At 32.2% G+C, this 16,085-nt stretch overlaps 2 long non-coding RNA genes across 2 annotated transcripts in view; both read left to right on the forward strand.

The window, feature by feature from the left end:
- The window catches only part of LOC126866967 (uncharacterized), a 28,744-nt gene extending 25,180 nt beyond the window's left edge, over positions 1-3,564 (forward strand). Inside the window, exon 3 of the long non-coding RNA XR_007690106.1 lies at positions 3,512-3,564. This is a non-coding gene — a long non-coding RNA (uncharacterized LOC126866967). The remainder of the gene's footprint in view (positions 1-3,511) is intronic.
- Positions 1-16,085, forward strand: part of LOC126866904 (uncharacterized) — a 168,348-nt gene that overhangs the window by 101,058 nt on the left and 51,205 nt on the right. The gene's annotated exons all lie outside the window — the stretch shown is intronic.

Below are 16,085 nucleotides of genomic sequence, written 5' to 3' on the forward strand. Positions count from 1 at the left end.
ATTTTATATATTTTTGCATATATTCGCAGCTTTAAATTCCTCAAAATAAAATTAAATAAATATCCGCAGTTTATTCATTATATTTTATTTTATTTTATCCAATTTTTTCAATTTCAAATATTTTCCAATTTCCAACATACCTACAACAATTCGAACATGATCAATTTTTTCACACTTCTTTATGAGAATTCTATAGTTTCTTTCAAATAAATCACGTGTTATCCCGACCCACCTATTTCTTTTCACTCTTGTGTTCTCTCATTGTCTATTGAGAATACTTCAGTCGAATCTCATTGATTTTCTAATACCATTCGAGATATTCCAATAAACGCAAAAACATCGACGAAATCGAGCAACTATCTGCAAACGAGAATACGAAGATACGAAGAAAAAGTACTTTCTACTAGGCAGAGAGCAAGAGAGAGAGACGAGAAGCAGACTGTTAATTACCAGGTCGGAACTTTGTCCCAATTTTCTCGACGTTCGATCGCGAATTCGCTCGATGTGTAAAGACTGGCCGAAGAATTCGAAGGGCGAACGAGGAAGATATGCAAGAACGCGTTAGAGGGGTTGAGGATTGTGAAGTCACTAGAGGTTTAGTCTCATCAAGGCCGAGGGACTACAGCGAAAAAGCAGTTTCTAAAGGAAGAAGTGATTTTATTGGCGAACCAACTTCCGGCAATCTATCTCGTCTCGACACTACTCCTTTCGGGAGTTTATATCTTTGTCGATTAAAAGGGAACGGTGGTTCGAATGTCGGTCTTCAAGGTCTTCTTACTACGACCAATGGAAATGAGATGCTTTATGCCGCGTACGCGGACAATTTTTCTTTCTCTTCTTTATTTGTCCGCCGATGGCATCCCTTGAATGACGATTCAAAGGGTGGTTCGTTTCTCCCGGGTTGAATAATTGTGTGTAATTATTCTGAGATATTATTTTATTATGAGTGTCGATTCTTATGTATTCATAGGAAATTTAAAGGTGCAAGAAGTCACACAAAATCCATATAGTACGTAAAAATATATAAGTTATTCAAAGCAGAGTATCCCTTAGAATATTTAATGGACGAAAGAATGTTTTCACTAGTTTGTTCTGAATTACATACATAAAACTGTAAATTCGCAGTTTTGTTAATTATATTTGTAAAAATATGGAATTACATAATACTACGAGATTCGTATTTTGGAGAAATACCTAAACTTATTTGTAGGATGGAATTCTACAAGGCTTTGCATAATAATTTGTCAAGTTTTAATAAAATAAATTAGAGAAACTTATAGAGAATTTGTTATCTAGAAAGTAGAAAATTTAATAATTTAGGAAGTAGAAAAATTCGAAAAGATTTCGGATTTTAAACGTAATATCGTGTTGTAAATATATTGCGATGAAAATACCATACGTCTCTTTATCATTTAAAATTAATATGCACTTTAAACAAAGTTGAAAAAAACTGTAAATACAGTGAATAGTAAGACTAATAAAATAATATCAAGTTTTTCGTAATACAAAAGGTAAAAAACTTTCTTATACGAAAAATATTGCTGTTTAATAATGGTTATTGTATATAGGGATCAAAAATGATTTATACATATACTTCTTTATCAATTAGAATTAAGATTTAAAATGGAGTTAAAAACAGTTGCCCAATATATAGGTAATAGCATAAACATAACAGGACCGTGATGACGATTAACAATTAATTGCATAAATAATTTTACATGATATTGTAATTAAATAATTCGAATTATATTATTTAATATAGACAATTTAAAATGATTTTAAATAATAACAATTATATTAAAATTACATTTGTATATCTTTCTAAGAAAAAATCAGTCTAAAATAAAAACTGAATAGGGTGTACATATTGTATAGATACATATCTTTGAAACATATATACGGGGTGGTTGCTAACTAGTGGTACAAGCGGAAACGGGTTGATTCTACGCGAAAAAAGAAGTCGAAAATATAAAATAAAAATTTTTCGATTGAGGCTTTGTTTTCGAGAAAATCGACTTTGAATTTTCGCTCGGTACGCGTGCACTTTATCACGTCTCGTTATAACGGATCTCACTGTAGATCGTTGTCTTTTTTCGCGTAGAATCACCCCCTTTCCGCTTGTGCCACCAGTTACCAACCACCCTGTATAGTAAGATTAAACAATAAATATGTTAGTACATATATATAGTTTAGCATACAAAAAATTTTAACGTTCTGTTATTATCATTTTTATGGATTTCCTTTTAATTTACGAGGGATGTTTCAATTAACACATTCAATACGGCACATAAAATAGGGAAGAGCCCCTAGTGGCGGAAGTCCATTTTTCTTCTATCCATTTATCCAGACGTCATCTGCAAGAAAATAAGGAATCGCGATAACGCGTATTTACGTCTTCGGTTTTGATTTCCAGTACTTTCATTACTCGTTACATACAGTAATGTATCTAAATTCAAGTTTTTGTGATGTATACTGAATATGTATATTGAAATATATTTAAATACGATATGAACTATTTTAAATTTTTAAGTATGACAATTACAACTTTGTACTTTATCAAATATACGAAGTTTTTACTATTTCTACTGCTATTTAACTCATCCTTATGTTAGATTATTTAGTAATTATTTATTAATTAGATCTAATTCTTAATTTTTATTTTTAAAAATATGTTGTTAGCATACTAAAAGAAAATATAAAGGAGGAAATTTGTGTTTTCAAAAAGTATATACGACGGGAATCTTTAAATGAATTAATTTTTGTTAATTAAGTATAATTAAAATTCGAGTTCAATAAATCTATACGTTTCATGTATACAACTTTTTTAAAAAATCCACATGTATAATATTTTTTACAATATTTTAAATATATACTTATAGATAAAGAATTATAGTGTAAATATTTACCTGAAACATTGTCAATATAGAAAAAGACCGTCCGAGTTAGAGCAAATTAACAATCGAAAAGCGGTTATCTTGCATATTATTAGTACAAAATTATGTAATTTTTCATTACCTACAAGTTTGCTTTCTGAATTTATTGAATTTTCTACAAAATATTAGAATTTAACTTTGCATCATATCCGAACAGCAATGTGTTAATATCACAAAGGAAAATATCATTTTCAATTGCACCATAAATTAGAATCTATAAAACAATACCCAAACGAAACTTATAAAATGATACTGGAAGAACTTTCTCAAGAATTTCATATAAACCATATATTACATGAAAGCTTATATTCCTCTAAAACAGTACAACTAAAAAATAAATTTAAATTTCCATATAATATACATCATATAAATTTTCATATAAATAAATTTATTCTCTATTATATTTTTATATTTAACATTTTTACTCAAATAAATACACTTATTCTATATTAAATTTAATCGCAAACAACATTTATATCAGCACAGTTTATTGCTTCCATAAATCTAATTTGCAAAGACATAATTCTTGTCAAAAATGACACGTAGTTCTATAACGCCGTCTACATATTTTGTTTCAGAAATGACGAGTCTCTTTGCTCGTGCTACTGGTCGGCAGTGGTGGCGATAACGAGGGGTTGGCGAAGAGCATTGTTTTACCTACCACTATCCTGTATTTTGGCATGGAAACCGCACAGTCTTCGGTTGTCCTATGTCGCGGGTAACTGGACAAACTAAATGTTTAAATATTTTCCGTATACATTTCATTGCAGTTGAAATCTTTGAATTGTCTAAAACGATTCACATTATTGTAATGATTGATATTTCGCACGTTTCCCTGTTATGTTTTCCACTTTCTAGTCATTAATGTCATGGGTCATATTAATTTTTAATCAGTTTCGGGTAACGTATTGATGAGATTTGAACATTGCTTTATTAAAGGAAATTAGATTACCCGGAAATCATACTGTGTTGTCGAAATGTTTGTTTTTTTGTTTTCTACAAGAACAGTTAACTATAATTAAAATGAAGTTTGAGCTATTGGCAAATAATTTTCAATTTTTGTATTTTATTCTACAGGGTGGTTGATAACTGGTGGTACAAGCGGAAAGGGGGTGATTCTACGCGAAAAAAGAAGTCGAAAATATAGAATAACAATTTTTCGTTTGAGGCTTTGTTTTCGAGAAAATCGACTTTGAATTTTCGCTCGGTACGCGTGCACTTTATCACGTCTCGTTATAACGGATCTCACTGTAGATCGTTGTCTCGATGGCAAATTTAAAAAAAAAGAAAAAAAAATTTTTATTCTATATTTTCGTCTTCTTTTTTCGCGTAGAATCACCCCCTTTCTGCTTGTACCACCAGTTACCAACCACCCCGTAGAATAAAACACACAGAAATTGAAAATTGCGAGTGATTTTGTAATTATGAAACACAGTGTATCATAGTGGTTAATGAGACTGTAAACAATCGATTAAAAAATAAGAAAAAATAACTTTTAAATTACTCTTATCAGCAACATAGCAACGTTCTGTGTCCTGGTAAGAGTAAAGGTATTCAACGAGATGTTGAAAAGAACCTGGCAAGAATTTAATGCAAAGTAACAACGTCGAAAGCAGATGAAAAAAATATTTCTCGTTATTTTCCTTTTGTTGTTATATCCGCAGCCGGACTTTTGGCAGTGCTATCCTTGCTGCATATTGCGTCCAGTGCTTTGGTGGGCCGTGGTTCCTGCCAGATGAGTAATGCCATGGATTCGGTTGGCGAAAGTCTTCTAAGTACTAGGCCCGAAAATTATGATCGCTTCGAAGAAGTTCTGGTAAGTGAATGAGGTAAACACGTAAGTTCCTGCCCTTTGCATTAGGAGATTGAAATTGAAAATCCTGGCGTCACTATCGTGGAAATGTAATTTAATATCATTACAAATATTACTACAGACGTGGCTAATTCTTTCATTGTTCTAGTAATGCCATCCTACACATCATTTGAATCAAACATTTATTCTAAACTGAAGACACGAAGTATTCAAAAATACGAAATTCTTAAGTAATATCAATGAAAATAACAATATATATAACAATATAATAAACAATGGTGAAGACTGTATAAGAATAAAAAGTTAAGAAAAATTAAGAAATTATAAGTATATTAACTATATTATAAATATATTATTTCAAAAATGGAACAGATTTTTGAAACTTTTTAGCATTTAACGCGAAGAAAATGTAATGTAATGTTAATTTAATGTGCAATTTAATGTGATTGATCTTTTGTTGTTATTTACTGTTAAGGTGTTTACTTCTGTTTTTACTATTAGAAAACAATTTCAATATCGCTGTTACTACACAGATATTTTATTAGATACAAAGTTTTATACACCATTCCTATTCTGTTGATAAAATTTTAATAACATGAAGATAGGAAAAGAGAAAACAAATGGCCACATTCCAAGAGATTAGAAAAAGACATAAAAGGACTTTAACTTAACTTTAACTTAAATGTATCATTGTCTCGTTCGGATAACCAATTCAATGAGCCTTCATTCAGGCATTGTTTAGGTTAACAAGATGGCGTTTCAGATAGATATCTTTTAATTTTTTAATATTTACAATATATCGTGGCTTATATTAAAGGTGTATTCTTTAACAATAATGGTCGGATTTTCTGCACCGAAAGTGTTTTCTAAGAAACTTTGAAATTGGTCGTAATTTAATATGAAACCGTTATCAATTTTATTACTCAATTTTATCTGTTAGGCTTAAACATATCATCCATTTTTTCTAAAACTATTTAATAATTGATTACGTTTGGGTTTCTTGTTACTTTTGACATAATAATGTTCTCTGCTTTTTATAATAGTATTATTCTTAATCAGAGGATACCGATTTTCCATTATTGGAATTGTCAACAGAGATTTTAGAAGATATGAATAAAATTCTTTTGCTCCGATTTTCTACTCGTAGATTCTAAAAACTTACTGCCGTGGTAGATCTGACGCTCCTATTGTCGATAATATCATTATTGCTGTTATTGTTAATGACAGAGTTGAAAGCTGTGACATTGCCGCTTGAAGCAGTAAGATTATCGCTAGCTGATTAATTTTGAGATCTTTTTTTCATTCTTAGACTGTAAACATTTTTACATATTCTGAAACTGTAAACGTAGATTTTCTCGTGTTCGACGCATTTTTCAGTAGGTAATTCTTGTTAAAAAAATCCCCCAAAATTTATATAACATCTTCAGATATCCTAAATTAAGGTTATCATAAAACTTTTGCAAAATACTTTATTCAAATACATCTTATTGTAAAGGATACAAAGTAAAACATGTGAAGTGCATTGGTATGGATAAAAAATTATAATTTTTAAATGAATTAATATAAACTAAAAATCTATCGGTAAATTAATATGTTTAAGGATCATGCTTTCATAAGAAAGAAGTATGTCGCATTTATTCATTCAAATTAAATGCTTGGATTTGCGGCTTACAGAACCGTAAATTTTAAAGGTACCCTAAATAAAAAATGTTTAATGTTCAAATAGAAATGTTTGATTATAAACTGTTGTTATTTCTATACTCAGAGGTAGGATCACAATAGTTATTATTTTATTGAATGGATAAATCCATCACACCGTTGTGAGCGAAAAAAACCTTTATTGCACGCGCTTACGAAAACTAGGGATAAAAACAAAAAAGCATCTTAAGCCTATCGATTAAATCTATCGATTGTAACTAGGATTATCTTCTACTATTTCTTACTACTATTTCTTACAACTAACGCATCTGCATATGGATGGCGAGCACGAACTCACGTTGTCATTTTCAACATAAACGTTGATGCAAAAAATATAAATAATAATTGTAATAATCTATAGGTAAATTTAATCACAACATAAATTTGTCAACGAAACTATTTACCTACATGAAATGTATAGGTAAAGTGTAAACGTTGGTATTCTGCATCCTCTGTAGGTTTCACTTCACATGTTTGACGATAAACTGATGCATATATCTATTCTTGTAAACATAGGTTTTCATACCCAATAACCTTTTTAGACAAAAAAAGATGGAAAGACGTTTTCTACCTGCTATCTTGTGAGAAACTTAGCGATGAAATACCTATCTTTACAGTTTAAGGATTAATAATACATTGTTTTACTACATCGTCTTCTTCTTGCATAGAAAATGGCAACTTTTTCCGTAGATATGAATATACGGTGCTGTGTATTATCGTGCTTAATTAAAAAAAATTCTAGGATTTTTTATGTTTCTTGGATATATAATTTGGAATTAGATATGTAATTGTCTCCTAAAATTTAAGATGTGATTGATGCTGAGTTCTTGGATAGTTGCTCTTAGAAAGGTAAGCTTAGAGGTAATTTTGATATTCCTTTTCGCGAAAAATTTTGGATTTTGATGGCCATATGTACATTCGATGCTTTAGGTTAATAGTGAAAAATTTATCAATCTGAATCAAATTGATCAAATAGTGCGATAAAACGTATCAAATATTTAGAAATTGCAAGTCACTTTTCGCAATATGCCACTAATATAAATACGTAGAGACGCACAGAGATGTTAAACGAAAATATGTCCAGATTATCATTATTTTGTTAATCAATTTATTGAGAAAAGAATAATGGTTAGAAAACAGCATGAATTGATCTTTTTCATTATCAGTTTATTAAACAACTTATTCACTGAAGAATGCTAGAGAAACTTAAATTTTAAATAAACTTAATTTTCTAGTCACTATATTAGCATTAATTTCCTTACTATAATTTTAGTAGCTTCACGTAATAATATCTATTTTTTATTTTACATTTTTACAAAAATTTGTTATTACTTTTATTTTATTTTACTTTACTTCATTTTATCTTTATTCTCATAGACTGCGCAATGAATTCCATATAGAATATAAAAAAAGGAAGTTACAAACAAGTGTTTAATATGTATACGTTTTACTAATGAGTTGTCTCCAATATAATTAACTCTTGAAGGTTATAATATAAAATTCAACAGTTGTTTTTCCAATTGTACGTTAGTAATATTAAAATTGCAATCCAAGTATCACTTAAATTCGTAAATTGTATTTCTTGCATATGTTAAAATTTAATATAAATTACATAAATAGGATTTTTTACTATTCCCATAAAACACTAGTTACTGACACTAATCTAAACATTAATTAGGTATAGGTAAATCTGAAAGCGTTGAATTAATTTATATATCTAGTAAAATATGTTAGAAGTACAACACTAAATATCAAAAATGGAAGTTTATATTTGTAGTTTGGTGCAAGAAGTGCCAATTTATAAAGTTGAGATTAGCACTTAAATATGTTAAAAAATTAATGTACGGATAATCTCTGTTATTTCACTTTTTCTTTCTAATACAACAGAAGAGAATTAAGACTTCTGCTATTTATGTTTTTATGTTCATTTTGGCATTTTTTGTGGAAGATTTATTTTATGAAAGATTTTGACATTAGCGTATACAAATGTTATTACAGTCATTTCTAGATAAGATTTGAAATTGTCGTTTTTTATATATAATATACAATTGTTTATAAACTCAATACCGCAATTAGCTCATCTCTGCAAAAATATGACATAGACGCTTCTTGCATCAAGCCACAGGTATAAAAAATATTTATAAATAAATTCAATAGAAATTTCTCTAACTGAATCTTATTTTGAAGATATTTTATTACATTTTAATAATTGTATCATTTCTCTCGAATGTCATTGCGTAGTGAGACACCTCTAATAATTATTATTTTAAAAAATCAAGCACTTTCAGTAACAGAATAAAGAAAAAAAGTAAAAATTAAATTACCAACAAATTTTTATAACAATTTGAATAATTGTAATATTAGAACAAAATCTAAAGGTACAGTACTGGACAAAATTATGACACTTTACATAAATATTTGTATACTGGACCTATTTACACATAAGACAAACAAAGCAATAACGTTACTAGCCTTAAGTATAACTCACAGATTATCTAGCACGTTTGTTGTCCATATAATGACTGTTCGGAATCTCACGGCTCAATAAGGGTATTTTTATGTTACGTATTATCTGCACAATGGACATACAAAATTTCCTCATATGATATACAAAAGTTAGGGAAAGAGATGTATGTAAATTGGAACTGACTTTGGTTGGACAAAATTATAAGGTACTTGACTAATTTTCCATCCTTATTTCTGTAACGGCATTCGACACCAAGTAGTGTCGGACGACGACAGCGCAGTGGTTAGCGCCTTAGGTTACGAACGTTCGGGACTCGGGTTCAAAAATCTCGGCAAAAATGAGAAGAAAAACAGCACAGTACCCTCAGCAGCGACGACATCTTCTACACTCGCAGCAGAACCTATCCCTGCTACTACTCCAGCAGTGGCGTACTATCATCACAACTAACCACTACAAACATGTACCCCTCATTTCTATCAGTAATTATTCGATTGCGAGTAGATACAGAAACGGAAATCTATAATTTATTCATGATATTTAATGCAATTATTTAAAAGAAAAAAATTTAATGGGTCGAAGAAAATTTTCTAAAAAGTGAAGTTAACTAAATCGTTTTGTTACAGACAGAAAAGTATAGCAGAGTTTCGAAATTGTTAAATATGTGTGGTGTGCAGTATATGTACATAGTATTAAAAACTTGAGAAAATTAGATTACGAGAGAGAAAAGGGTATAATAAAATTGTGAAATTATTAAATATGTTGTGCCCGGATTAAGGTTGGAATTTTGGGCGTTCGATGAACCTTTACTCAAATTTACCATCGCGGATATAGAAGCTACAAGTAATAGCGGCGATAGGATGGTCGAGATGCCGATGACAACGAATTCAGGTTCGACAACGAATCCACGGACCACGGGATTAAGTTAGAAAAATTACCAAATGTCCAGCTGGACAAATTGTAAAGTACAAATTAAATAATAAAAAAAAAAAAAAAATTCTAAAGAAAGGTCCCGATGTCCTTTCATCTGCGACATGTATATTGTATTAAAAACGCCAGGAGCTTATAGGAAAACTAAAAGGAATGAGAGACCTCCTGTTACACCCGAACGCTATAAACGAGCAGTTCTGCGTGTTACTTCGAATTTTAAAAGGAATGCGAAATAAATCGTCGTATTCTATAAGAAAGCGAATATATTAAACGCAAAAATTTAAATATTCCACTGGATGAAAAAATGGAAAAGTGCCATTTTTTACGATGAAAAAATATTCAAGTTGGACGGCCTTGTTGGATGGAGTTTACTATTTCCATGATCTCAACACGTTGAATACGGATAACTCCACGGTGGTGTGATTGCTTTTAGAGGCAAATAATGCTACGTTTGCATTATCAACGTTCAGCGTGTTGAGAGAAAAAGAAACGTAGACTCTGAACGTATAGAAAGCGATAAGCGATAGGCGGTAAGCGATAAAATTGAAATTTGGAGCATTTGACATTAGTGGCTGTGTCATTATTTGTTTTCTGCTTATGGCTTATCATTTACCGCTCTCTATGTTCAAGGCTGAAGTTTCCATAAAATTTTTTTTTCATTTATTTATTAAAATTACAATCAATTCTCGAGTTGAGAATTTTCAGTAATTTTTCTGGCGTGGCGCAGTGACATGGCTGATTATTTATAATAAGTTAATACTTATTATAGATAAGTATAATTTATAAGTAAGTATTATAAATAAGTGAATATTACTTAATTTCCATCAAATAGGCGACGGCAATTTTGAAGAAACAGAAATAAGTTTCTTACAATGTCACATGAAAAGCGACAAACAAAAAAGCGCTGAGTGACTTGTAATTTTATTCAGCAAACGTCAGTTCAGATTTACAATATTTCTTTCGCTAACTTTTTTGTTGCATACAAGCATAATAAATAATATTCAATATATGTATAAAATGTACATTTTCCTCCTTTAAATATAAGATATCTTGTAATTTTGTTCAGTGCTGTGTATGATGAATAAAGACGATACTGTTAATTATAATTTCAAGTATGGTTTCAAATGAAATAAAATTAATATTTATATTAATGAGGTGCAAAAGTGTTGTCCGTGATAATTGTAGCTGCTGGTTGCAGATGTCGCTGCTAGGGTACTGCTGATTTTCTTCCGTTTTTGATGCGTAGAAGAAAAAAAAAACCCGGTCGCCGGGATTTAAACCGGGGTTCCGGACGTTCGTAACCTAAGGCGCTAACCACTACGCTGCCGTCGTCCAATTTAGTGGTGGTATTTGCTGTTGAGTGCCGCCACATTAACATTCTCTATTTCTTTTAGTCTTCTCATTTGCCTAAATTATACAAGCATGTTGACGTCAGTATATTTGTGCATATTCAATAAATCCTTTTCATTATTCCAATTGATATAAAATTCAAACATAGTCTAACAAAAAGTCTCTAAACATTTTACTTTGCTATGCAATTAATTATCATTTTGCAACATAAAGTATATATAAAATAACGCAAGTTTTTACGTACTTAAAACATCTTACGAATGTAGACAATTTTTTTTAACTTCAGTTCTTCATACGTAAACATATTTTGTAAAGGTAATGTTTGCTCGTGTACACCATATTTTACCGAGGCACCTATTGACTCTGTAACGTGTAACTACACAAGTTGCTCTATTGCTATATACTATACCACTAAGTTACTATTTCATTTATTTATTTGCGTTACATGAAGTAAAATATTTTTACTTTTCTAAAAAAAAGATATTTAAATATCTGAACTTGAAGAATAGAACAAAAGATGGAGTAGTTTAAGTAATAAAATGTTCAGTCTTTTTCAATCAATAAATATATATCTCTGAATACAAATTAACGATGAATTTAATAGTTTCAGCGATTTTATTATAACGATTATGCTTTGTAACTTTGGAGTCACAACGGCGTACAACGGTTACGCTGGTATCCCTTCGCATCCCGGCTTTCTGCAGTTTCCCCTCTTATCCGAAAAGATTGGCCAATGCGCTATTTCATCCATTCGCACGTTTTTCGATGGAATTGTTGCACTTAGTCCTCTTTATTTTTTTTGTTCTATTTGTTTATCTATCAAAGTTGAACTAGGACGCCCTCTTTTCCTACTGATTCCTTTTTCGTTCTTGATATAAATCGAAGTCGAAATCGAGTCGAATCGCACAATAAAAAATCCTTATAGCCCCATTTCTTTGGTCCTCTGGGCACGCATTGTTTTAAGCAGCACTTTCCTTTAAATGGTATTATTTCTTTGTCTACGTAAGGATGTTCACCAATCGGGATGCGATTAAAATTTTTAACTAAATTGTTGACAATAGCTTTTATTTTTTGTAATTCGTCTATGTTCTCTGAATCGTTTCTGTTAGCCTCGAAATTGCTACTAAGATTTATTCTAGAGTTGTTTTCGACTTCCAAAATCATATAGCATCTTGGCCAATTATTTTATCTAAGATACAAGCGTAATTTTTTATTGACGTCTTCAACAGAATCGATTATAATAGTTTGTTTTTTGCTAGGAAATATAACATTTCTGGTAGTGGATGCATGTAATTGAATCGGTTTCTGTCCTAAGAAGCTTAATCTGTCTACGAGTACTTGATTATTTTCAGCAGTATCGTGGACCCTATATTCAAGAGTTTCACGATGGTAGTTTTCTAAATTGTTCATTGCCAGCAGATTAACAGGGACGTTAAATTCACATTCTGAACGTATGCACTTGGTATAACTACTTAGAACTAGAAGAAAAAACGTAAATACATATCATACAAGAAAAGAACGACAACACATCCAAACCAGCTGGCTGCTGAAGCGAGCAAAACTCTCATAGAAAGAAAACTAAAAACTGACCTCACTAAAGAAATAAAATAGTCAAACTCGAAGATGGTATCCCGCTGGGGGTAGCCATCCACATGTTATTTTTTTTTTTATTTATTTGTTGAAATTACAATCAATTCTCGAGTTGAGAATTTTCAGTAATTTTTCTGGCGTGGCGCAGTGACATGGCTGTTTATTTATAATAAGTTAATGCTTATTATAGATAAGTATAATTTATAAGTATTATAAGTAAGTGCATATGCTTAATTTGGATAACTAAATGAATCTAGCGTTTAGGTCTAGCGGGTAGTGCCCCTTCAGCCTGCGAATCTGGTCCGTCGTATCAAGTAGTCCAGTGATTAGGGGGTTTCGGTGTTTGTTGACTCTTTTGCTATATCTGTCGCTATATTTTGCTATTTCCTCTTTGACTGTGGGTATCTTGAGGTCGCGATGGATGGTTTCGTTGGTAACATACCAAGGTGCGTCTATTAAGGATCTTAGCGTTTTCGATTGGAAGCGTTGGAGTATTTCAATGTTGGAGTTACTTGCTGTTCCCCATAGTTGGATTCCGTAGGTCCAGACAGGTTTTATTACGGTCTTGTAGAGGGTAATTTTATTCTGTATGTTTAGTTTGGAGCGTCGTCCCGTGAGCCAATAGAATTTTTTTAGTTTGTCCTTTAGTTGCTTCCTTTTATCTGAGATGTGTTTTTTCCACGTTAGTCTCCTGTCCAGGGTCATGCCCAGGTATCGGACTGAGTCCCTGCTAGGAACTGTTGCATTGTTGATGGTGACCTGGGGGCAGGTTTGTTTTCGGAGCGTGAAGGTTACGTGTGAGGATTTCTTTTCGTTAATTTTGAAGCCCCATTTATGAAACCACTTTTCCATGGAGTCGAGACTTTGTTGGAGAGTGGATGAGGCTATTACCGGGTCTGCGTGGGTAGCTAATAGCGCTGTGTCGTCTGCAAATGTTGCTATTGTTATCTCGTTTGATATAGGTAGATCGGCAGTGTAGATGGAGTACAGTAGGGGTCCGAGGACACTACCTTGGGGTATGCCGGATTCTATTGGGAATGTTGCGGAAGTGGCGTCTAGGCATTTAACCATGAATTGTCTATTGGTTAGGTAGGATTTTAGGATGGAGTAGTAGGGGTGAGGTAGGATCTTTTTAAGCTTGTATAGTAGCCCTTCATGCCATACTTTGTCGAATGCCTGTTGGATGTCTAGGAAAACCGCTGAGCAATATTTTTTCTTTTCGAGTGTTTGGCTGATCGTATGAGTTATGCGGTGGATTTGCTCTACTGTTGAATGTTGTTTTCGGAAGCCGAATTGGTGATCTGGGAGTGTTTTCAAGTCCTCTAGGAGTGGAAGGAGTCGATTCGTGAGCATCTTCTCGAATAGTTTAGACAGGGTAGGTAAAAGACTGATTGGGCGATAGGAGCTAGTTTTATATATCGGTTTATCGGGTTTAGGGATGAGGGTAGTCAGTGAGATTTTCAGGCCTTAAGATAGTGTTCAAGGCGAAGGACAGCATTAAAAATCGATGTGATGAGTGCAATCCCTTTTAAGGGAAGTTCCTTGATTGCTTTATTGCCTATTAGGTCGTGCCCTGCTGCTTTCTTGGGATTTAGGCGACTGATTAATTCTATAGTCTCTGCAGAAGTGAAGGGTACAATAGGGGGGGGGGACATTTGGAAGGGGGTGTGCAGGTATTCAGTAACGTCCGCGGCAGCTTTGAATACTTTAGACAAGTATTTAGCAAACAGGTCGGCTTTTTCTATAGGGCTACGCGCCCATCCATCTTGCGGACGGCATTTCAGTTGCTTGAACGCGATTTCAGCCCAAGTTTGTGAAACTGAAAGTGACAAACACTTATGTAACATGGTTTTTCATACATAACTCAACAGAGTCTTCATAGATTATGCTTTATTATTTTGGAAAAAAATGAATTTCAAAACAAATATTTTTGTAAATGATTACTATTGTAAATCCTTTCACGATTATTGTAGCTGTACAAATAAGATCATACAGCAATGCGTAACGGTGAGTGAAAAAGAGTATTCCTCTAGTCCTCACTTGCCGTCTCGCTCACTGTCTTTTCGTAAATGTAAGGTATTTATCATTCAGTTAATCTCCTAATGTTTTATTTATCCTACATAATATCAATTCGTTTCCCCAACTACAAAGAAAAGATCGTTTTCTAAAAGCAAGTATATGGTGCAAGGTGACGGAAGTGTTGGACGACGGCTTGTCGGGACCAACTGGCCGAGTGGGAGATAGCGACGGGGAAATATGACACGAACGTCAACCCTCGTGGGCGAGCGAATCGGACGAGAACAGTGAACCGGAACAAAGGACATGTCAGATTGCAACGGTATCTTAGTCGTTGATGACGAACAGAGGGAATGCTGCTGATTTTGGCGTTTCGCAAGCAACACCAAAATTTTGGGTTTTTCCGCGTCGTACAAAGGCTGCTGGTGTCTTTACGAAAACATAATATACAGGAAGAAAAGCGAGAGGTCTGCGTGTTTGAAAAGTTTGTAAAAATAGGAAGAGTGGAACTTTTTGAACGAAGTTTACGGGCGAAAAGTGATGTTCGAGGGCGGATAAACAAGTTACAAGTAACGTTGAAAAATTCGACCAAAGATCCACGCAGTAAAACAGAAATACGTGAAATTGAAGGTTGCTCGAGGTTTATTGTTTTCTTTTTGCGTAGCTCCGACTTCCTACGAGTCGATATATACTGTTGAAGTAGAATAGAGAAAAGGAACATTCCTGCAAAATCGGCCTTTAATCGATCAGAGTTCCTTTCGATAAGTGTGAGCACTGCGTTAAGCGTTCGTTCGGATGTTAATTAAAAGAAAACTGTTAACAGTCTGTCGTACTCTGAGGTATAATATGACATTTTTGTTTATATGTCACTAATAGATGTTTTTAAATGATTAATTGTAATCGGTTGTAGTTTGTGTGAAAAGCGATGTAAAAAGAGGTTCGCTGTATGTAGATGCGCGCTAAAAAAAAAAGTTATGGATAAGAAATACAATCATAAATTTGAGAGCTTTTACTTAATAAAATAAATATATATGGTTTTATAAAGATTAAAAGAACTTATATATGATAGAGAAGATTATAGAATTAAAACATTTCTTTAACAAAACTATACATCTTTCACTTATATATGAATGTAATTAAATTTTGTTAAAATAATTTTTATTCGTGAAATTTTATATTTCAAATTTCATTAAATGTTGGTACTTTATTATGCGAAAATTTTTAATTTATTACCGTTTAAAATATAGTAACGAAAAATGCAATCTCAAATTCATGATGAATAATAATATAA

The sequence above is a fragment of the Bombus huntii genome, chromosome 1, assembly GCF_024542735.1.
Source record: "Bombus huntii isolate Logan2020A chromosome 1, iyBomHunt1.1, whole genome shotgun sequence".
NCBI classification, from domain to species: domain Eukaryota; kingdom Metazoa; phylum Arthropoda; class Insecta; order Hymenoptera; family Apidae; genus Bombus; species Bombus huntii.